The sequence below is a fragment of the Palaemon carinicauda genome, unplaced genomic scaffold, assembly GCF_036898095.1.
Source record: "Palaemon carinicauda isolate YSFRI2023 unplaced genomic scaffold, ASM3689809v2 scaffold269, whole genome shotgun sequence".
Taxonomy (NCBI): domain Eukaryota; kingdom Metazoa; phylum Arthropoda; class Malacostraca; order Decapoda; family Palaemonidae; genus Palaemon; species Palaemon carinicauda.
In genome coordinates this window covers 140303-162945 of record NW_027170341.1, presented here as the reverse complement: position 1 = coordinate 162945, position 22643 = coordinate 140303, and the positions used below count along the sequence as shown (strand labels likewise).

Below are 22643 nucleotides of genomic sequence, written 5' to 3'. Positions count from 1 at the left end.
CCGGCGTCAATGACCTTAGATGTCAGGATGCCTGAAAACTTTAAATCATTCATTCTTTCCCTTGGCATCAGCGACTTTCTTGGGACCCATGGCTAATAATGTATTGCAAGTATCACACACGATAACAGTACGTACTGTAAAATTGTTACAAAACCCAAATCACAAACATTAAGTCAATGCGCACGATACCGCTACCGGAATGAAAAGACAGGAACGCCAATGCGTAGATGCACAATGGGGTATAGTACCGTAGATGCCGACCAACAGGAGAGCAGGATCTCATGGTGGTAACTAGCATCCAAGTAGAGAGATAACCAATGGGAACGCAGGAGGATGGTAGCAAGTTTACTGGCTGGCGTCGCGCAAATTTTAAATTCCATCTCGAATACGGTCGGGCTCCCGCTCTGTACCACCTTTCGTTTACCGAAACATTTTTCGTGACCTGAGTCGTGTAAAGTAAAAATATTGTAAGCCGATTCTTTCGTAGCTTGAGGTTTGACTGTATTATCAATAAAAGAAAATACTAATTTACCAAGATAAATCAGTTTAATTTTATACAAGAAAAAGAATCGGTTTAATTTTATACAAGAAAAAAGATTGTTTCCAAGGAAATATTTTTGCCATTGCCGTACTATTTCTGATAGACTTGACTTCATCACCCCGAAGAAAAAATATATAAAGTCGAACTGTCATAAGTCGCATAGGTCGTAAGTCAAGAACTACCTGTATTTGGTGTGGAAAAGCTTAGTTCTTTAGGTTTTTATCACTGCCCGATCAGCTTGCCATTCAGTTGGACACGAGCTTTCATTCACTGATACCTAATTCCAGTTTGTCGGCAGTGTGAGAGAGGGATTCTAAATGTTTCCTCCTTTTAGCCCATCTAACAGTTTCACTGATCACCCAACATTCAGTTGACGTCAGCAAGCTTCGGCTGTGTGAGCGTGGTGGCTGGTTTACCCGTCGCTACCACCCTGGTAGTTAACGGAGGGTAGCTATACCTCGCTATAAAGTCTTTTGACTAGTTTCAGCTTTCATCAATATGAAATCCTGTATAAAGAGCTCGATGTTTGTATAGTTAGGAAAACACAAATTATTTCCAAATTTGTCATGTTTATGCTCCTATCTTTTCCCTCATGATGCTCTAGTTTATTTTGATCTTTTTCCAGACTGGTTCTCCAGCTGGTCTTAGCAAATTTTTTGTCAGTCCTGAAGATTCCAGGGCAGTAACATCAACCATTTAAGGAAATTCACTAACCTCTTTAGAAGAGTTATCTATTATATTCCTGTATTGATTTCATGTTCATTTTTTACTGCTTTTCTGCCTTTATCTCCTCATCCTTTCCACCTCTTCTAGTATACCAGTAATTTCTGTATTATCATTTGTTGCATACGTTTTCCTTTTCAGTCGTTACGTATGTCTTCCCTCTTCTGTTTTTCTACTCCAGCACTTTGGTTTCCTCTGCTGTGATAAGTTTTAGGTTATATTCCTCTCACAAGGTATGTTCCTCTTTTTCCGTGCCACCCACATTGGGATTTCCATCCTTTTCTTCTTACGGCTGGAATTCTCCTTTTACCATAAGTTATCGTGTGCTCGTCTTTATTTTATCAATGTCGTTCCACCTTCCTTTCTTCTAGAGATTTGCATCATTAATTTTTTTTAAACCAATTTTTTTATCCTTTTTGTTATCTTGTTTATTTATTAATATTTGTGATTTGTTCATGTGTGGAACACACCTTATTTATTCTAATTAGGAGATGCATTTTGTGAGGTGGCATAACCACTGGATTCAGAACATTTTAGAATTTTTGGGATAGTTCTTTAGCTACTAGCCATCCATATCTCCTCCCTTTTTTCTCTGTACCCGGTGAGTTCGAATATGACATGCCTGTGCTCCTTGCTCCACTAAACTCTATTAACTCTCCCTCTAGGTTTGGAGCGTTGTGGATTGAATTTGCTTCAGGAATATAGTGAAAAGTGTAGTAGACAGGGCACATCATGTGGAATGTATGTTGGACATGCCAAAGTTTCTGGGATTGGCCATGTCATTTGGTAAGTTTGTCTTGGTTTTCCATTGATACATAATTCTCTCCTGTTGAGTTGCATGTATCTAATATCCTTTAATGATATATATTGGTAGGAATTTCTCCTAAAAAAGAAGTATACAATTTTACCGGAACAAATAAGCGATTTATCATATATTTTATATAAATTCTACCTGAGAAATTTTTATTTACTGTATAATCATACACTAGACTGGCTATCCCGCTCACTCACACCTGTCGGTTGAGTAACCACTTTTACTTTTGGCTCGGTAGAGTGCAAACGTACCGTCTCTCTCTCTCCCATTAAAACAAACTGCCTTGACTTTATTACTATTCCTTTTTCTTTGGTGTGTGTTTGGTTATTGACCCTTTCTGTGTCGGCTTCGGCCTGAGCAAGCACGAGATCACTGAAAATGACGCTGGCTTTCTGGCAGATTATCGCTCCAGTGATAGTGTCTCCAGCCATTTCTTTGTCCTTTATCCAGACAAGAAGCAGTCTCTCCATCTCATCGTGAATGTGGCTCCTCTTGCTGGAATAAAGTCACGCCCTTAGAAGGTGTTGCTGCTTTGATAGCTTCTTTCTGCTTCTGGATCATTCCTATCATAGACGGATTTCGGCCTTATTCCTTCGCGAGCATACTTGACCGCAGGCCAGCCTCGTATTTCTTGATTATTTCCATCCTCATCTCCATGGAAAGCATCGTCCTCTTCTTTCCCTTAGCATCAGCGACAAGCATGGAAAGCATCGTCCTCTTCTTTCCCTTGGCATCAGCGACAAGCATGGAAAGCATCGTCCTCTTCTTTCCCTTGGCATCAGCGACAAGCATGGAAAGCATCGTCCTCTTCTTTCCCTTGGCATCAGCTTTCTTGGGACCCATGGGTAATAATGTATTGCAAGTATCACACACGATAACAGTACGTACTGTAAAATTGTTACAAAACCCAAATCACAAACATTAAGTCAATGCGCACGATACCGCTACCAGAATGAAAAGACAGGAACGCCAATGCGTAGATGCACAATGGGATACAGTACCGTAGATGCCGACCAACAGGAGAGCAGGATCTCATGGTGGTAACTAGCATCCAAGTAGAGAGATAACCAATGGGAACGCAGGAGGATGGTAGCAAGTTTACTGGCTGGCGTCGCGCAAATTTTAAATTCCGTCTCGAATACGGTCGGGCTCCCGCTCTGTACCACCTTTCGTTTACCGAAACATTTTTCGTGACCTGAGTCGTGTAAAGTAAAAATTTTGTAAGCCGATTCTTTCGTAGCTTGAGGTTTGACTGTATTATCAATAAAAGAAAATACTAATTTACCAAGATAAATCAGTTTAATTTTATGCAAGAAAAAAAAATCAGTTTAATTTTATACAAGAAAAAAAGATTGTTTCCAAGGAAATATTTTTGCCATTACCGTACTATTTCTGATAGACTTGACTTCATCACCCCGAAGAAAAAATATATAAAGTCGAACTGTCATAAGTCGCATAGGTCGTAAGTCAAGAACTACCTGTATTTGGTGTGGAAAAGCTTAGTTCTTTAGGTTTTTATCACTGCCCGATCAGCTTGCCATTCAGTTGGACACGAGCTTTCATTCACTGATACCTAATTCCAGTTTGTCGGCAGTGTGAGAGAGGGATTCTAAATGTTTCCTCCTTTCAGCCCATTTAACCGTTTCACTGATCACCCAACATTCAGTTCACGTCAGCAAGCTTCGATTGTGTGAGCGTGGTGGCTGGTCTACCCGTCGCTACCACCCTGGTAGTTAACGGAGGGTAGCTATACCTCGCTATAAAGTCTTTTGACTAGTTTCAGCTTTCATCAATATGATATCCTGTATAAAGAGCTCGATGTTTGTATAGTTAGGAAAACAAATTATTTCCAAATTTGTCATGTTTATGCTCCTATCTTTTCCCTCATGATGCTCTAGTTTATTTTGATCTTTTTCCAGACTGATTCTCCAGCTGGTCTTAGCAAATTTTTAGTCAGTCCTGAAGATTCCAGGGCAGTAACATCAACCATTTAAGGAAATTCACTAACCTCTTTAGAAGAGTTATCTATTATATTCCTGTATTGATTTCATGTTCATTTTTTACTGCTTTTCTGCCTTTATCTCCTCATCCTTTCCACCTCTTCTAGTATACCAGTAATTTCTGTATTATCATTTGTTGCATACGTTTTCCTTTTCAGTCGTTACGTAAGTCTTCCCTCTTCTGTTTTTCTACTCCAGCACTTTGTTTTCCTCTGCTGTGATAAGTTTTAGGTTATATTCCTCTCACAAGGTATGTTCCTCTTTTTCCGTGCCACCCACATTGGGATTTCTATCCTTTTCTTCTTACGGCTGGAATTCTCCTTTTACCATAAGTTATCGTGTGCTCGTCTTTATTTTATCAATGTCGTTCCACCTTCCTTTCTTCAAGAGATTTGCATCATTGATTATTTCTACACCAATTTTTTTATCCTTTTTGTTATCTTGTTTATTTAATAATATTATTTTTTATTAGTTCATGTGTGGAACACACCTTATTTATTTTAATTAATAGATGCATTTTGTGAGGTGGCATAACCACTGGATTCAGAACATTTTAGAATTTTTGGGATAGTTCTTTAGCTAGTAGCCATCCATATCTCCTCCCTTTTTTCTCTGTACCCGGTGAGTTCGAATATGACATGCCTGTGCTCCTTGCTCCACTAAACTGTATTAACTCTCCCTCTAGGTTTGGAGCGTTGTGGATTGAATTTGCTTCAGGAATAGTGAAAAGTGTAGTGGACTGGGCACATCATTTGGAATGTATGTTGGACATGCCAAAGTTTCTGGGATTGGTCATATCATTTGGTAAGTTTGTCTTGGTTTTCCATTGATATACATTCTCTCCTGTTGAGTTGCATGTATCTAATATCCTTTAATGATATATATTGGTAGGTATTTCTCCTAAAAAAAGAAGTATACAATTTTACCGGAACAAATAAGCGATTTATCATATATTTTATATAAATTCTACCTGAGAAATTTTTATTTACTGTATAATCATACACTAGACTGGCTATCCCGCTCACTCACACCTGTCGGTTGAGTAACCACTTTTACTTTCGGCTCGGTAGAGTGCAAACGTACCGTCTCTCCCTACCATTAAAACAAACTGCCTTGACTTTATTACTATTCCTTTTTCTTTGGTGTGTGTTTGGTTATTGTCCCGCTATGCGGACATGTCCAGGTATTGAGGGCCGCCACTGCGGTACAGTAGGCCCCTGCCATACGACATTAATCCGTTCCGGAGTTGGTATCGTATGGTGAAAATGTCGTGTGGCGGACAATAGAAAAATTAATGCGTGCAAAACCCCAGGTAAAAACCTTGAAAATTAGTACGTAACAAAATAGTATAGTAAGCACTGTACTACAGTTTACTTATATATAATATACATGTACTGTATAGTATATAATTAGATAACATTACAGGTATAAATAAAAATTATATACTGTACTTTACTGTAAAGGAAAAATTAAATTTTATTTGCCTTTGGAGTGACGTGACTTGAGCTGGTTAGTGGGTGGAGGCAGAGGGTGGAGGAGACGGTAGATATAAAAACGTATCGATGCTAATTATGTTATGTACACTTAATAATAAATTTATTCTTACTATTAAACACTTAGAATTAAAAATGCTTTTCTTTATTGTTTTTGTCTTTTGAAATTTTTTTTCATTTTTTTTTTTTTTAGAACTTAAAAAAATTACTCCTTTTTTTTAGCTTTTTTAATAGAATCACTATTATCATCTTTGCTTTCCGACACTACTCTTTTGGAGAAATATCTATCCAAAGAAGGCTGTTTCTGACGATTCCTCAACATATTTCTAAAATGACTCATACACTTGTCATTAACACTCTCCATAAGACGACCTGTGTGAAGTTTTTCTGGATGTTTTTTTTTTCAATGAAACTCGTAAGGTTTTCATACTAACCGATAGCCTCTCTTATTTTTGCCGATGTCGTTTCTTCAGTCTCCCGCCCCCCGTCCTCACCACCACTAGAGCTGCTCTTCTTGAATGATGGTCTACTGCATTGCCTCCAACTCCTTCAAGTCTTCAGTCGTAAGCTCCTCCCTGTGCTCCTCGATAAGGTTATGGACGTCAGCCTCATCGACAACAAGCCCCTTGGACCTCCCGATTGAAATTATTTCCTCAACATCACTCTCAGGGGCAGGATCATTGTCTTCGGTTGAGGGATCGAAACCTTCAAAGTCTCGTTCTGCCACAGCAGCTGGCCACAGTTTCTTCCTTGAGGAGTTCAAGGTGTGCCATGAAACCTCATTTCAAGCTTTGTTGATCATCTTCAGGCATTGAACGATGTCAAAATGCCCCTTCCAAAATTCACGGAGGGTGAGTTGAGTGCTTTCGGTCACTTCGAAGCATCTTTTGAGCAGATACTTAGTGTAAAGCTTCTTAAAGTTGGCAATCACTTGCTGGTCCATAGGCTGGAGGAGAGGAGTGGTGTTTGGTGGCAGATAGAAAACCTTGATGGAGAAGTCAGGATGAATGATGTCCTCAAGGCCAGGAGGGTGAGCAGGGGCATTGTCCAGTACCAGGAGCGGGAGATTGTTCTCTTCTAAAAAGTTCTTGACAGCAGGACCGAAGCAGACGTTTATCCACTCTATAAATATGGTCCTCGTGACCCAGGCATTGGCATTAGACTTCCAAAATACCGTGAGCCTCTCCTTCGTGATATTTTGTGCCTTGAAGGCACGAGGATTCTCTGAGTGGTATACCAGTAGGGGCTTAATTTTCAAGTCCCCACTGGCATTTGCACAAAATGCGAGCGTAAGTCTGTCCTTCATCGGTTTATGGCCAGGAAGTTTCTTTTCTTCAGCCGTGATATATGTACGACTGGGCATTTTCTTCCAGAAAAGGCCAGTTTCATCACAGTTAAACACTTGCTGAGGAATGTAGCCTTCTCTGAAAATTACTTTCTCAAACTTCTTGAGGAATTCTTCTGCTGCTTTCTTGTCAGAACTGGCTGCCTCTCCATGCCTGATGACTGAGCGAATACCAGTACTCTTCCTAAAACGATCAAACCACCCATGAGAAGCCTTGAACTCTTGGGGCTTGCTGCGACGTTCCTTCGTCTCCGCCGTCTCTCTGGGCTTCCACGAGATTGAAGATGGCGCTCGCTGTGCGAAATTACAGATTGCATGAGTGTATCACCAGCGATTTCCTTCTCTTTAATCCATAGTAGGAGGAGTCTCAACATCGCGTCGTTGATTGAGGTCCTTCCACTGGCAAGGACAGTTATGCCTTTAGAAGACTTACTTGCTTTAATGGCTTCCTTGTTCTTGATAATTGTACCAATCGTAGACTGGTTACGGCCATACATACTAGCGAGGGTAACGATGCGCATGCCTTCTTCGTATTTCTTTATTATCTCCAGCTTCGTTTCCATAGTAATTATCTTCTTACTTCTCCCTTTAACATCACTAGCAATCTTGTGACCCATGGCTAACGAATTAAAGTTAGAATTAAGCACTAAAATGCACAAAAAATACGATATCGCAAGCACTTACACGAGATCAAGTCTTTATGAAACGCACGAGATTCTGAACTGAATGCGCATTTAACAAAGAGAGAGAGGCAGCATCTCTCTCAGGCATTGTGAGAGGGATTTCGGCCAATAGCGTATCGGCATCTTAGTGACGCCGACCAATAGCAGACCAGTTTCTTAGTGACGTATGAGTGTGGTGGTAGGCTAGTGACTCGCACAGTCGTACGCGTAAAAACCGCCAAGTTTGAGTTTTGGAATTCGATGCCGTAAGGTGGAAAAAATGTCGTAACGATAGGACGAAAAAACATTGTAGTCCACACTGTAACGTGAAAAAAACGTAAGCTGGGGACGCCGTATCCCGGGAGTCTACTGTACCTTCATGTCGTCCGTGGAGACGGACCCTTACCCTTTATGCCTGGCTTGCTGGGGACGTTAGTGTTCGCGGGACAACACCTGTTCCGAGTGCAGGGAGTGGCCTGCCTCCCAGTTGGAGAGGTTTGCATGTAAGAAGAAGTCTAAGCACGAATCTTTACTTTCGGGGTCTTCTCAAAATCGAAGGAATCGGGAGCTTCTGCTTCCTCTACGCCCAAGTCTGCCTGAAGCTAATTCTCGACCAGGCCCTTCCGGGGCACGGCCGAGCAGTAGCGCAGGGCTTGTGTCTTTGTGGCCATCGCTGGGCGTCGATGGCCTCCCTTCGAAGGAAGTTCTCCTCGAACTCCTCCGAAGGGGAGCAGAGAGAAGGCAGTCATCTCTTTTCTCTGCGGAGGTTGATCCTCCTCTTGTGGGTGCAGGCATTGTTGCACGTCGGTCAGGCCGAGAGTCTGGTTCTGACACCGAGGAGTTAGCTAACCCACTAGGGGCGGTGGCAGGGCTCTCTCCAAGGCAAGCTTCCTCTTCGGGGGAACATATCTCTCGTTCGCAAGAGAAGATTGCCTCTTTACATCGGCAATCTCCTTACGCTTTTGGTTCTCCTCCAGGGGCGGAACGAGAACCTTGTTATAAGCGTAGTCCTCCTCCTGGTGAATTCTCCTCCCCTGCGGAGGAATTATATGCAGACCTCGATCAGTCTCCTCCTCGGGCAGAGTCTGTTGAATGTTCCTCTCCTGATGTTCGTAGAGTGGAGGGGTGGGTAACCCCTCTCCACCCCGGACGTTCTCCTCCTCGTGCTGTGAGGAGACGTCTTTTTGAACCTGCTGGTTCTCCTCACGTTGACTCTTCGGGGTCTCTTGACAATCACCCTTTGGGCTGGCGTGATTGTGAGCCTTCGGGCTCTCGTCATGTTGATTCTGCGGGTTCTCATGACAGCAGGAGTCCTTCCGGTCTCCATCGCAATAAACCTTCGGGCTCTCGTAACGATGCTAACGTTGAACCTCCGGGTTCTTGTGCCGTCAGTCACACTGACCCTTCTGGGTCTCGTGACAGATGAACCTCGGTTCCTCGTTACGTTGACCCTTCGGGGTCTTGTAACCTGAGTTACGCTGAACCTTTGGGCTCTCGTAACTTTATAGTCACGCTAACACTTCGGTGTTTCGTGACTGGGAAACTTCGGTTTCTCATTGCGCTGACTCTTCGGGGTCTCGCAACACAGGCCACGTTGGGCCTTTGGTCCCTCGTACCCTTAGTCACGTTGACCCTTCGGGGTCTCTTGACAGAGAAACTTCGGTTGCTCGTTGCGTTGATCCTTGGGGTTCGCGCTACACAGTTCACGCTGAAATTTCGAGTTCTCGTAACCATGGTCAATCTTTTTATGACAGATTTTTCAAACTCTCGTTATGTCGATCGTTTGTGCTCACACAACACAAGCTATCGCGAACCTACGGGTGAGCATAGCAGTGAGTTCTCTCACCAACCTGAGAGCTCTCGAGCGCATATGGCGCGCCATATGTGCGAACATTCTGTGCCGCACCACAAGCGAAAAGAAGGTACAAGGTGCGCGCAATCAGGAAGGGCGTGCACACGAGCACCCTTCCTCCTACCAACAGTTCGGCACGCGACCATCTTGGCACTCACAATCAGTCTCTCAATCCTCTTAGGCCTCAACAGAGACAACAGTCGCCTGCGCGACCGAGCCCAGATCCTATCCCTAAGGGTAGGCCTGTGCCAATCTTGCCTGTAGGGAAGCCTCCCTCAGACGAGAGGGTTAGGAAACCTGCCCAGGTTCCTAAACCCAGGCAGCAGTGCCTTCATAAGGACCTCCCCCTTAGTTCCTCTGGAGCCCGTGACCCCCTGTGGCTTAGCGCCTTATTCATTGTAATGTACCAAGCCATGAAAGGAGTCGTTCCCCGCTCCCAGTCCTTAGGTAACACACTTAAGATCCCCATATCACCTCCTCTCTTCCCAGGGTCCTCTCCTCCCTCTGCCCTAGGAGTTCAGAAGATTCTGCACATGCTGGTCCTTCTGGCAAGGGGAAACAGTCATCCCCTCGCAAAAGACCTCTGGAGGAGATTTGGCAAGAACCTCAGGGTAGCCCCCAGCAGTTCAAGACGCCACAGGCCAGACCAAAGGGGAAAAGGAAATGGATTCATCCTTCGCCCCTCCAAGGAGGATAGGGTTATTTCCTATGGCGACTCCTTCTGTCCCTCACCAGTCGAGATAGTGCCTAAGGAAGCGCGACCTGCAACCGGACAGGGCTCACCCCATAATGCAACGGACTTACATTCCACCCGTAAGCCGACGGAGCCCTCTAGGCCCCTGGGGACAGAGAACTTCCGGACTCGTGGGAGGGAACCGAAGGATTTGTTCACCATCCCCAAATCCTCGGCCAGGCTTCCTTCCTCAAAGCCTCCCAGGCAGCCGGAAGCGAGAACCTCCTCGCCAGTCTCCCTATCCCCAGTCTATCCAGTTGACGACTTCGACCCACTCCAGGCTCCTATGGTTGAGAGCTCGAACGTGGAAGGGCAGAGCGATCTCGAGGACGACGCTCTGCCAGCAGCCGTTAGCCCTAAGCTTACGTAGGATGAGAGGAAGGAGACGGAACATGCCCTCTGGCAGGTCCTAGCCTGCATCCGTTCCATCAGTGGACAACCAGATCCATCGGCAGCCCCTCTGGATGGAAAAGTAACTGTCCTTGACTATTTCTACAGCACTCAGAAACCTCAGAGGACCAGTGCAGCTTTGCCCTGGTCAAAGGGGTTGAAGAGTGAAAAACAGAAGGCAGTATCCCAGGCATCTGGTTCCACCTCCTCTCTCCTCTCCAGCTCTTCCTCCAAGCTCGTACCTCAGTATGTGTTTCAGAGGAGGTGCTACGAGATCTTCGGGGAATCTCTTCCAACGCTCTCTCTCGACCACTCTATGGAAGCACTTTCGAAGGCCACACCCTTCGAAAAACTTAGGGGACTTCCAGTCTCCTTTTCGGCCTCCCATGCAGGCTGCTTCATGGCTGGACTTCTGGTTTGGATCCTTAGGACAACTGATGCAGTCTAAGGACCTGTCTCGGGAGTCCTCCAGGAAGTCTTTGGAGACTTTCCTATTGTCTGGCACTCGGGCCATCGAATTCCTCTCCCATCAGGTAGTGGACCTTTTGACCAACACTATCCTGAAGAGGAGAGATGCCGTCTTAGGCAAGTTCCATAGACATCTTCAGGCCGAAGTAGAGAGACAGAAATGCTCCTTTCGAGGGCAACTCTTTTGTTCCATCCCGAGGATGTCGAGCGGGTGGCAGAGAGGTGGAGGAAGTCCAACTAGGACTCCCTCAACTAAAAGGTCTTAACAGCTAGACGTTACCCCTCTCAGCCACAGCGGAAAGCACAGCAAAACCTCCAACCGAAAAGAGCTGGAGGCCCAAAACAGCCGGGTAAAAAGTGTGTGAAGCAGGCCTTTCACAGCAAAATGTCCTTTCTTGGAGGAAAGGGTAAGAAGGGATCTGGCCGAGGCCGGTCCCATTAGGACAGGTAATCCTCCCATTTGCCCACCTGGAGTGGGATGCCTGTAAAGCCGTTGGCAGAGGTGTCTTCACCACGGGGTCGAACCCTGGACGGTCGAGGTGATTCGTTCAGGGTATCGTATCCCGTTCACACTCTCTCTCCCTCTACTGACTCGAGTGCCGATTCCATCGAACTCCTGTGTGAAGGGATCCGCACAGGAGTTTGCCCTAAGGGCAGAAGTCCAGTCCATGTTGGAGAAGGACGCTCTCCAGGAGGTCCTCAACAGGTCCCCAGGCTTTTACAGTCTACTCTTTCTTGTGAAAAAGGCGTCTGGAGACGGGAGACCAGTCATTGACTTCTCGGTCTTAAACAGGTTTGTCGAACAGACACCTTTCAGGATTGAGACGACCGACACAGTCAGACAGGCGATAAGACATCAGGACTTTGTGTGCATTCTAGATCTAAAGGACGCTTACTTCCAGATCCCAATTCACCCGTCTTCCAGGAAGTATCTGAGATTTATGTTTAATCGGAAGCATTACCAGTTCAGGGTACTTGGGCGACTGGCTGATTCTGGCAGACTCAGAGGCGGCCCTTCTCCGCCGCCTAGACGAGCTTCTAAGGTTTTGCCAGGATCTGGGGATCGTGGTAAACCTCGAGAAGTTTCACCTTCTCCCCTCTCAAGAACTGGTGTACCTAGGCATGCGATTAGACACACTAAGGCACAAAGCGTTTCCATCAGACGAAAGGATCTAGAGATTGAGGGAGATAGCACAGGTCTTCCTCAGCTGGGAAGAGCTCCCGGCGCAGTATTGGCTTTGCCTTCTCGGTCACCTCTCTTCCCTGACCCGACTGGTCCCTAACAGTCGCCTCAGGATGAGATACCTCCAGTGGCGACTAAAATCCCAGTGGAACCAACAGTCCGATTCCCGGGATCACCTAGTCCGCATAGGGCTAGAGGAACTGTCGGACCTCAGATGGTGGCTTGTTGAGCCGAACCTCTGCAAAGGGGTCGATCTTCTCGTCTCCCCCGGAATTGACGCTTTTTTCGGATGCATCAAAAGAAGGGTGGGGGGCTCACGTGCTGCACCATTACATCTGCGGCCAATGGTCTGAATCAGAAAGGTATCAGCACATAAATCTCTTAGAGATGAGGGCAGCCTTTCTGGCCCTCAAAAAGTTCCACCAGGTCCTGGCGGGGCACTCCATGGTGATGATAAGCGACAACGCCACGGTAATAGCTTATCTAAGCAAACAGGGCGGTACCTTTTCGCAGCAGCTGTGCCTTCTTGCAGTAGAGATACCCAGATGGGCAGAGGACAACTCTGTGACTTATCAGCTCTCTTCATTCCGGGCAAGCGGAATATGCTAGCGGACAAGCTGAGAGGAGAGACTCAGATAGTTGGCACCGAGTGGTCTTTGAATCCTCTGATAGCCAATAAAGTCCTGACTTTGTGGGGTTCCCCGACTGTGGATCTGTTCGCAACGGCCCCGAGTTTCAGGCTCCCGTTGTACTGCTCCCCAGTCCCGGATTCCCAAGCTCTTTGGCAAGAGGCTTTCCAACAACGGTGGATAAACCTGGACGCTTACGCGTTTCCCCCGTTCTGTCTGATGAGAAAAGTCCTCAACCAGGTACGAGCAAGCAACAACTTGCAAATGACCCTCATAGCTCTGCTATGGCATCACGGAGAATGGTTCCCGGACCTTCTGCATCTCCTCACGGAGATCCTGAGGGAGCTCCCTCCATAGCAAGATCACCTCAAACAACCACATGCCAACATCTTCCACAAAGCCATAGCATCGCTTCGACTTCACGCCTGGAGACTATCCAGCACCTCCTCACACAGAGAGGGTTTTTGCAACCGGTTGCAAAAAGAATGGCTGGACACCTCAGGAGATCCACAGAGGCAGTCTACCAGGTGAAGTAGTCAGTTTTCTGTGGTTGGTGTCGTGGAAGGGGTATCTCTCCCCTCAATGCCTCTGTTCTAACTAAAGCGTAGTTTCTTCTATACTTACAGGAAAAAATGCTTCTCTCGGTCTCGGCAGTCAGATGCTACCGCTCAACCTTGAGTCTCACCTTTAGACTGAAAGGAGTCGATATTTCCTCCTCATTGGAGCTTTTTTTGCTCATACGCAGTTATGAGCTTACTTGTCCCCCGGCAGAGCTAAGACCTGCCCCTTGGAACATGGTTGGGGTCCTCAGGTCTCTGAAGGGCTTCCCCTATGAACCACTACACCAGGCCTCCAATCCCCACGTCACGTGGAAGACTGTGTTCATGCTCACTCTGGCTTTGGCCAAGAGAATCAGCGAACTTCATGGTCTATCTGCTGATGTCTCCCACTCTAGGAGACGGGGGGAAGTAATCCTCAACTACGTCCCTGAGTTTGTAGCTAAGACTCAAAATCCGGGTGTGCCGGACTCCAGGTTCGGCCCATTTTGGATAGAGTGTCTTTGTTCTGTAACCAAAGATCCAGACCAACTGTTACAATGTCCAGTAAGGAATCTGAGGTGGTACTTAAAAAGAACAGCAAAAGCTCGCCCCCGTGTACAAGCACTTTTTGTCAGCATCGGGAAGGTCCAAGACGAGGGCCACGAAGAATACCATTTCCTCCTGGATAAAGAAAGTAATTGAATACGCTCTATATCCAGACCCTCCTCTGTCCAACCGACCCAGAGCTCATGACATCAGAGGCATTGCAACATCACTGGCGTTCAGAAAGAATTTTCTGTGGCAAAGGTATTGCAAGCGGGCGTGTGGAAATGTCAGACGACCTTCACAGCCCACTACTTGAAAGACGTAACCCACAGGAGCATGGAAAACTTTTCCGTTGGTCCTGTGGTGGTCGCACAACAAGTGATCTAGTGCCTCAGGCTCTTTGATGGACAAGTAGCAGAGGGTTGAGGGCTGAAGTTACCCGGGATAGTCTGGGGTGAATGAAAAGAATGTCTGGCTCCCTTCTTTCTTTCACCTTCTCCCCCCCTGGGGAAACAGCTCCGCAAGACCGAAACGCAGCTGACCTCACCCCTCTGCAGGTAAGTTTCATTTCCCTTGTGCATCCTGAGTATGAATAAATACTTTGTTACGTCACCAATACCTCATGAGGGAGGGTATTGGATATGTCTTAGAACTCATGCTTATCCTCGAGTTCTTACATAAAGACAAGCCACAAGTCTCTCACACAAGCTTCTGCAGGCTGCTGTCATTGAGTTACCTTGTAACTAATTTGATTTTAGCGAGGGTAGGGTTCCTACTAATTAGATCAAAGATCAGTTAGAGGGAACCCCGGGTCATGACCAAGGCCAGTTGGTAGAACTTCCTCCTAAGAGTAAGTCACCATATAAATAGCGTAGGTTTGTATCTGTGTCGGAACAAATAACAAATTTGGAAATAATTTGTATTTTTTCCCAACACAAATCTGGAGGTATTTATACAAATTGGCCTGCCACCCTGTCCTCCTAGAAGTCCTGCCAGAAAGCAAAAGTGGTTACTCAACCAACAGGTGTGAGTGAGCGGGGTATCCAGTCTTCCCCAACCTCCTCCCGCTAACAAGCGGATGGGGTAGTTATCCCTCACTAAAATTGTCTTGGCTGGTTTTCAGCGTTGCCGAAAGTAGTACCTTATAAATAGCTCAAGTTTTGTATGTTAGGAAAAATACAAATTATTTCCAAATTTGTTATATTTCAATTGTATTTATTAAACATTTTATATTATCAAATATTTAATCATTTACTGTATATTTTAAAGCCTCTTTTAATGATTTTCATAAGTAATATCTTTATACAGTATAGGTATTATATACGAGTACTAAATAGTTTGGAGGTTTAGGTAATAAAGTTTTTGTATGGTATGGTTTCTCATTAGCTTTATTATTACTCTATTAATATTATCATCATCATCATCATCGTTGTACTGGACAATTTTACTGTTATTTTTATTTTCATCATCAGGACAGTATCCTGTTTTTACTACAGCCCTTCAGAGACCTGAGGACCCGAACCACGTTCCAAGGGGGAGGTCTCAGCTCTGCCTGAGGACAAATAAGCTCGTAACTTTTTATGAGCAAAGAAAGTTCCAACGAGGAGGAAATATCGACTCCTTTCAGTCTAAAGGCGAGACTCAAGGCTGAGTGGTAGCATCTGAATGCCGAGACCAAGAGAAGCATTTCTTCCCGAAGGTAAACAAGAATAATTATTTTAGTCTTTTATAATCCCAAAAAGGACTTGTATTTTTATTCTGGACTGTTTAGTGCAGTGCAGCGTAATAAAAGGCATATACATACATGAGAGAGAAATAGGTGGGGATATTAACCCTTTTACCCCCAAAGGACATACTGGTACGTTTCACAAAACTCATCCCTTTACCCCCATGGACGTACCGGTACATCCTTGCAAAAAACTGCTATTTAAATTTTTTTTTTTAATATTTTTGACACTTTCTTGAGAAACTTCAGGCATTTTCCAAGAGAATGAGACATACCTGACCTCTCTCTGACAAAAATTAAGGCTGTTAGAGCAATTTAAAAAATATATACTGCAAAATGTGCTTGAAAAAAAATAACCCCTGGGGGTTAAGAGTTGGGAATTTCCAAATAGCCTGGGGGTAAAAGGGTTGATATTGCCTGTATAGGATTTTAATGCAATACTGTATACTATATTATTACAATAAAGTACAGTACATTTAGTGCTGTAGTATGATATACATTTAAAGTGCAATTACAGTACTTAAGGGGCATATTTTCTTTTGAGTACAAATACACTGAATAGTCTGGCCTATTCTTTTCTGTCCTCGTACACCTGACAACACTGAGATTACCAAACAATTCTTCGCTCAAGGGTTTAACTATTACACTGTAATTGTTCAGTGGCTACTTGTCTCTTGATATGGGTAGAAGAGACTCTCTAGCTATGGCAAGCAGCTCATCAAGGAGAAGGACACTAAAATCAAACCAGTAATGCCATAGCTTCTGTACCATGGTCTTCCACTGTCTTGGGGTAGAGTTCTCTAGCTTGAGGGTACAATCGGGCTCACTATTCTATCTTATTTCTCTTCCTCTTGTTATTTTAAAGTTTTTATAGTTTATATATGAAAAATGTATTTAAATGTTACTTTTCTTAAATATTTTATTTTAATTGCTCATTACATGTAATTTATTTATTTTCTTTCCTGACTGGGCTATTTTTCTCTGTTGGAGCCGTTGGGTTTATAGCATCTTGGTTTAGCAACTAGGTTAGTAGCTTACCTAGTAATAATTATAAAAATGATATAATTCCTGTTGTGGGAGTCACTTTGTGATGTGTGTCATATGTGGCCCCCTTCCCAGCTGGGTCATTTAGGGGCAAAGAAGAAGAGATCTTTGAAGGACTCCTAATTATCATTGTTGAGGATGGTATACAGGACTCCTCCGATAATGCTAGGAGAGCTCTTCGGGAGTTATCTCTTTCAGTCTCCTGCTGTTCGTTCAGGTACTATGTTTTCTTTCTGAAACTTCCCTGCCTGGTTATAATGTACTAGAGGATGGGGAAAGAAGTCTTATAGGAAGGACTCTCGCAGGAACTTTCGTCGAGCTTCTAACGATTCAACGTCTTATTAGGTGTATGCAACGTTTATTCTTGGATAGCCGGGTTCATCAGAGGCAAGTCTTGTGATGCGTAGCCACTGGCATATCATTTGTCGTTGATCATTAATGGGTGACCTCGATTTCGGACCTCGGCTAAACCAGTCCTTCGTTAGCACAGAGCTTTCCCTTTTGCTGCCTCCCTGTCTCTTGACGGTTTACCTATTTTTCTGCTTCATTCTATGAGACTTACCATATTTTTCAAAATATATTTCTCCATTTCGGTGAGATTACGTTGGTTAGGTAGATATGCCTTTGGTGCAAGCTGGGCTCTGTCATGGAAAGTCATCAACCATTTTAACCCTTTTACCCCCAGGCTATTTGGAAATTTCCAACCCTTAACCCCCAAGGGTTATTATTTTTCAAGCACATTTTGCAGTATATTTTTTTTTAAATTGCTCTAACAGCCTTAATTTTTTTCATAGAGAGGTTAGGTTGGTCTCATTGTCTTCAAAAATGACTGAAGTTTCTCAAAAAATTATCAAAAATATGCAAAATAAAATTTAGATAGCATTTTTTTGCAAGGACGTACCGGTACTTCCATGGGGGTAAAGGGATGAGTTTTGTGAAACGTACCAGTACATCCTTTGTGGGTAAATGGGTTAATTGCAAAGTCTTTGTAAGTCCTGTATATCCCAGAGCCATAGCTACGAGGAACCATAGTATACTTTTTATGCTATATGTGAAGTTTCTATTCATGCTTTGATGTGGATTTTGTAGTCATTTGAAAAAAAATCCTTCTATTTACTTTTGCAATACATAAAAAACAAATGATCAAACAATAGGAGAAAAATAATATTTGACGATTTCTGAAAACTGCATCAGTGCTTCAATGTTGAATATAGTATGGATCATGATGTATCAATGTGTCTAAAGGGATCAAAGTGTTGACCCATTTAAAGCCTCGCTCTTTCCTTGGATGTATCATTAAATAGACATTGCTGGTGCATGAGTTGGGTTGAGAAACATCCCCTAAGGTTTTTCTTGTGGATCTGTAGTTGTTTACTTTTTAATTAACTGATTATGACTATTGTAAGAATGATGTTTTTTCTAATTCCCCCTGTGAGGAGTGTTAAGGGTGTATTAGCTTTGCCTACCAGCTGTACAGTAATCTCTCGGCTATTTCTGGTGTTACAGTCCAGGTTCATCCCCATGATAACTGAAAACCTGCGAAGTTGATACAGAAATTTTAATATTTTTATGATAATAAAAAGGAGAGGTCCCCTTTTTTGTTTCATTTGTTTGATGTCGGCTACCCCCCAAAGTTAGGGGAGATGCCTTGGTATATGTATGTATGTATAATTTTTCATATTTTTTCTATAATCTATAACTTAAAACTTTTATAAGCCCAAGAATAATTATTTTAATCTTTTGTAATTCCATAAAGGACTTATTTTAAGCTTTTTGTTAGGCCAAAAATTACCAATTTAAACTTTATAAACCACAAAATTACTATATTGAGCTGTTGTATTGCAAAAAATGACTATATCAAGCTTTATTAGGGCATGAAATGGCTCATTTTAAGCTTTTGTAAGCCAAAAAAGGCCCTCAGAAACCCACGATATAAAGAGTAGTCTGCGATACAGATTTGAGACAGCCTCTTAACGCAATGACCAAGAGAAGAGGGGAGGTTGTCTCGCAGCAGAGCAAAGCACTGCCCAGCATTGGATTTGCTTAGTAACTTATTATAGTTATCAGTTAAGCACCCTTTTTGTTTTGTCTGGTCATTAAAAATTGCCATAGGAGTAATTAAAAGTTTGTATTACTAGGAAAAATACAAATACAGTACAGTACTAAAAATTTGTAGTATTTATATATCGGCTTTGTACTGATGGAATTTGTGAATCACAATTAGGCAAGGGATTAATCTACAGTGTTATGTTGCTCTCTTGTTTTGGTTACTTCCTGAAAAAGTTGTTGTTCACCATTTTGGTTCATCTCCTTAACCCTTTTACCCCCAAAGGACGTACTGGTACGTTTCACAGAAGCCATCCCTTTACCTCCATGGACGTACCGGTACGTCCTTGCAAAAAAATGCTATAAATTTTTTTTTTTTTAATATTTTTGAAAATATTTTGAGAAAATTCAGGTATTTTCCAAGAGAATGAGACCAACCTGACCTCTCTATGACAAAAATTAAGGCTGTTAGAGCAATTAGAAAAATATATACTGCAAAATGTGCTGGTAAAAAAATAACCCCCTGAGGGTTAAGGGTTGGAAATTTCCAAATACCCCGGGGGTAAAAGGGTTAACATTGCTCGTTGGGTCCTCTCTGGCCACCGAGAAACATAACGGACTGGTCTGGTTGATGTAACGAATGATCATAATCATAGTAATAATTACAATGCTATTCATATAAATTGTGTATTTGAGGTTCCTAGAAATTAATTTGAAATTTCATTTCAGGTTACAGAAGATCCATCTATCCATATACCAAGGCACTTCCCCCAATTTTGGGGTGTAGCCGACACCAACAATGAAACAAAACAAAAAGGGGACCTCTACTCTCTATATTCCTTCAGCCTAATCAGGGACTCAACCGAGTTCAGCTGGTACTGCTAGGGTGCCACAGCCCAACCTCCCACATTTCCACCACAGATGAAGCTTCATAATGCTGTTACAGAAGATGAAAAAAAAAATATTTTTTCCCCTGCAAGAAGAATTTTTGGGACATTTGCATGGCATTCTGCTGGACAGTTCAAGACATGATCAACATCGAAATTTTCCAGAAGTTTGAACTCGTCACCTTGATTTTAACGTTTTTAGAATCCATATTTAATTAATTTTTTTTTATCACAAAACTTTTTTACTGTAAAGATTTTTTTTAGTTAATTTTTTATCAATTAGTAATTCCATGTTAAATCATTTACAGTATTTTATCTCTTCCAAATTTTTGTTTTAAATCATTTTTTATCAATTAGTAATTCCATGTTAAATTATTTACAGTATTTTATCTCTTCCAAATTTTTGTTTTAAATTATTTTTTATCAATTGGTAATTCCATGTTAAATCATTTACAGTATTTTATCTCTTCCAAATTTTTTATTTAAATCATTTTTTATCAATTATTAATTCCATGTTAAATCATGTACAGTATTTTATATCTTCTAAAATTTGTTCTGGTCATCTCTGTGATAATCTATCTATCTATCAAGGGACTTCCTCCAATTTGGAGGGGTAGCAGACATAAAAAAAAAAAGTGGGGATAATGCTTAAATTATTAAAGGCCAAATGCAATAACATTTTCATCATATAATTCTCAGCTCTAGACTTTACTATACAATTTTATACTTTAATTTTTGTTTCAAATTCATAAAGTAAAATGAACGAGTTAACAAGATATTTTATGTGGATTTTGAGGGCTGAATTGTTTTAGCTTGTTCTACAAACCCCATTAACCCTTTCACCCCCAAAGGACGTACCGGTACGTTCTTGCAAAACACTGTTAATTACATATTTTCACATTTTTTTTTATAATTTTACGAGAAACTTCAGGCATTTTCCAAAAGAATGAGACCAACCTGACCTCTCCAGGACAAAAATTAAGGCTGTTAGAGCAATTTAAAAATAATATACTGCAAAATGTGCTGGGAAAAAAATAACCCCCTGGGGCTTAAGGGTTGGAAATTTCCAAAAACCCCGGGGGTAAAAGGGTTGATTATTGTTTCAAATTCATAAAGTAAAATGAACGAGTTAACAAGATATTTTATGTGGATTTTGAGGGCTGAATTGTTTTAGCTTGTTCTACAAACCCCATTAATCTAGAATGCCTTGCATCCATAGGAGCTAAATCCGCACCTATCTGTCCAACTACAGAATGCGCAGCTGCGTCTGCCCATAATCTGCCAATGTCACTCTGTGGTCATAAATCTTTTATCTATATTTATTCATGAATAAATCTTAGCCTATTTTACTTAACCCTTTCACCCCCAAAGGACGTACTGGTACGTTTCACAAAACTCATCCCTTTACCCCCATGGACGTACCGGTACGTCCTTGCAAAAAAATGCTATAAAAATTTTTTTTTTATATTTTTGATAATTTTTTGAGAAAATTCAGGCATTTTCCAAGAGAATGAGACCAACATGACCTCTCTATGACAAAAATTAAGGCTGTTAGAGAAATTTAAAAATAATAAACTGCAAAATGTGCCGGGAAAAAAATAACCCCTTGGGGGTTAAGGGTTGGAAATTTCCAAATACCCCGGGGGTAAAAGGGTTAACACATGTCTTGCATCTTGACTCCTAGATCCAGTACGCTACTAAATTTCAACCACTGTGAAGCTGTTCACCAAACTTTCTACATAGCAAGACTCACAGCAATTTGATACGACACATTAAACTTGCAATGGGGGCAAATATTCTCAGTATTATCACTCAATAAAATCTTTGGTCTTTTTGGAAACAAAGTTGTGTATCCTTTCAGGGTTTTCCTATAGTACAGTATTGCCAACTTTATATTAAAGGACCTTCCATTAGTATTTACTCAGCATATCAATCATAGTCTCTTATTTTATGATCCTTCATTTGTGGTGGAAGATGGGAGGGGATGATTTTGGCACCCTAGCAGTACCAGTCAAACGTGGCTGAGTTCCTTATCAGGCAAAAAATAATCCCATGGTTTTTTTTTTTTTTTTTTTTTTTTTTTTTTTTTTTTTTTTTTATGTCGGCTACCTCCTAAAATTGTAGGAACTGGTTATGGTGGATAGATAGGTCTGTGTTGTTGAATGTCTTAGCCTCGAAGGCTTTGGTGTTACCAGTAGAACGGCCCACAATTTCTATGAGCGGCTAACGTCGTTCGCCATATAAAGCTCTGGTATTTTGACAGATGTGGTAGATTGGCCGTGGTTTTCTAATTTTTAATTTTCCAATTGAAAAGCTCTTGTTTTTTAATATAAACTGTTATGTACAGTAAATGTAAAACCTATTGTAAAGCTTTTCAAAAGGTATATTGCAGTTAAAATTAATTCCATTTTTTGATCAGAAAGTACTGGAGTGAATTTTATTTTGTACTTGACTTTGAATAAGTTTTATTTTTTAGATTTTAAGGTAAATAAAATATTTTTTTGTGTTTTATTAATTCTCTCTCTCTCTCTCTCTCTCTCTCTCTCTCTCTCTCTCTCTCTCTCTCTCTCTCTCTCTCTCTCTCTCTCTCTCTCTCTCTCTCTCTCTCAAAGATGTTATGTAACCCCTTATATGTTAATACTGTATTAAGAAACAGATTCTGAATCCAGTTATAATCAGTGTAAATATTTGATGGTAGAATCAAACCTTTGTAAATTTTTTTCATTGCATTTGTTTAATTTTGGAAAGATGATATAAAGTTATGTAGTGTCTTGCAGGTTTGTGAGATATCCCCAAAGTGTAAAAATATTCACCTATTCCCATATCCCATATGTTTACATATACTGCTACAATTTTATGCAAAAATTTGTTCAGCCATCTTTATCCCATTTATTTATAACTATATTCATAATTGTTAACAAAGTACACAGTTACTATATTTCAGTATATTCCTGTTGTCTCCTTGTATGGCCGTAACAAATCTTCACTCGGGTGGCATTCTTATTAATCTTGTTTTAATTGC

The 22643-nt window shown here is 42.0% G+C and overlaps 1 long non-coding RNA gene across 1 annotated transcript; it reads left to right on the top strand.

Annotated features, from left to right (window-relative positions):
- The first annotated feature begins 513 nt into the window (after positions 1-513).
- LOC137636301 (uncharacterized) lies at positions 514-21694 on the top strand. The gene is made up of 4 exons (XR_011043026.1): positions 514-2050; positions 4764-4882; positions 15391-15617; positions 19464-21694. It is a non-coding gene; the product is annotated as an uncharacterized lncRNA (long non-coding RNA).
- The last annotated feature ends 949 nt before the right edge of the window (positions 21695-22643 follow it).